Raw genomic sequence first — 2,055 nt, forward strand, 5'->3', positions numbered from 1 at the left:
TGACATAGACATTATATAGTGCACTGTAATGGAACATTCCAATAATGATTTATTGAAGGACACAAATCAACAGATCACATCAACACATCATAATCACAAGCATAAATTAATCAAATGTACCTTTAACATTTTATGCTAGCTCTAAGCAGCTGGATTAATGTATTTGTTTAGCCCAATTTGTTTTAGCATCAATGTAAATGTGTCAGAGAAACGTATATACACACCCATAGTCACGGGAGAGAAATGCCTGTTTATCAGGGTTAGTCTTTATTATGACCTTTACAGGCAAAATAAACTCAACTACATAGAGTCAAGACACTTGAATGTAACTGAACTTCAACATGGAGTAGTAAAGAGCTCTACAGGATGTAGGCCTTGCGCCCATCGATGTCCCCTGAGGTGGAGTAACCCATGTCGTTGACGGGCCAGCTTCCTGGACTCGGGGCCAGGGAGCGGATGATGTGCTGGAAGTGGACTCCCTCGGGGGTGATCGCCACGCGGGGCAAGTACAATCTGACGTGATTATCCTGACCCGGCCAGAATGCATTCGGGTCGGCACGGCGACAGGACGGCGCCTTCATGTTCCTGATCCAAACACATACAAAGCACACATTTATGTAGCGGGGGTGATCGGTGGCTCAATCGGTAGAGCCGGTGTCTAATGATCGCCAAAGTCGGAAGCTTGCAGCGGTTCGAATCCCTGGTGGGCCGCGTGTCGAAGTGTCCCTGAGCAAGGCACTAAACCCCTAATTGCTCCGGGGTCGCCTGTGACCCGTTGCCTAGACACCATAAATGCATTTCGTTGTACTCTGCAATGACAAACTTTGAATCCCATAATGCCTAAGACTATAGAAGAATATTGAAAACCACAAATCCCAATGGGATGTTAAGTGGATGTTTCCAAGACTACTGTCGGTGGCCGCTTGCCATAGTAACAGAGGAGGATGTGACATCATTATCTGGGTGTACTCTGTCTTGTGTCTGACCTCGCCGCACAGGCCAAGCCAGTGGAGGACACACATGTTACATTAACATTAAAGTAACACACTGTATGTGAGTGTAATAATAATATGACCTGTATATCTGTACGTGGACGTGCCGATGAATGAAGCCGCTACTCACGTCTCCTTGCTAACTTGGCGTGGAGCAGCCTTCACCCCCCACCTAGGTCTGCTGTTGCTCAAGCTCATCCAGCCCCTGTGACGGCCGGACCCCAGCTGCCTCAGGACAGGACCCTCAGGATCGTCCAGGACATGGTCCCCAGGGTGCAGCAGCACTGAGGAGCAGGACAGACACACACACGCACACACACATATGAACAGACACACACACACACATACACACACACACACATACGCACGGACACACACACACACACATGCACACACACATACACGCAGGCACAGACACACACACTCTGTTTTGTTTGAATGTGTCAGAGTAATATAACACTACTCTATAGGTCATTGCTTAGGTGCGTCTGTGCAGTCTGAGTGTTTATGCATGTTTGCACATTTGGTACTGTTTCACCTCTCTCCAGTGTGGACTGGTTGACCGTGACCCCCTTGATGTGACATCGGTCCAGTGACTCCAGGTACTCTCTCAGACACTGCCTCCTGAACCTGTCCACGGCATGGCCCGTGGCCCCCCGCAGAGAGGACGGGTGGGGGTGGGGGTGGGCGCCCTGGGTGGAGTTCCCTGTACAGGCCGTCCTCACGTCCTGTAAACATGACCCCGAGGACGTCAGAGGCACCTCTATAGATATTAATATCCAGGCTAGACTATATTTCTATAGTGGAGAAAATGCCCGGTGGAGAGATTTTGATCTTTAACTCTTAAGGGAGGGAGGAATTATTCTTAATCATAGAATTAAAATGTATTTCGTCCGGCAACATGGTGTTGTTGTCCTTGTAGCGGCATTGGTTTGGAACCACACATTTGTGAGGTAAGACATGTCAACACAATATATGCTCCTTATTCCAAAGCGCTTTATAATGGCATTTCATTCACCCATTCACACACCAATGGCGGCAAGCTACCATGCAAGGCGCCGGC

General features: G+C 48.6%; 1 long non-coding RNA gene across 1 annotated transcript; it reads right to left on the reverse strand.

The window, feature by feature from the left end:
- Positions 1-321: 321 nt before the first annotated feature.
- On the reverse strand, positions 322-2,055 carry LOC308173395. Its single transcript, XR_013937890.1, has 3 exons — positions 1,531-2,055; positions 1,123-1,276; positions 322-585 (listed from the first exon to the last, which is right to left on the reverse strand). It is a non-coding gene; the product is annotated as an uncharacterized lncRNA (long non-coding RNA).

This window comes from Nansenia antarctica, assembly GCF_963989245.1.
Source record: "Nansenia antarctica genome assembly, chromosome: 18".
NCBI lineage: Eukaryota > Metazoa > Chordata > Actinopteri > Argentiniformes > Microstomatidae > Nansenia > Nansenia antarctica.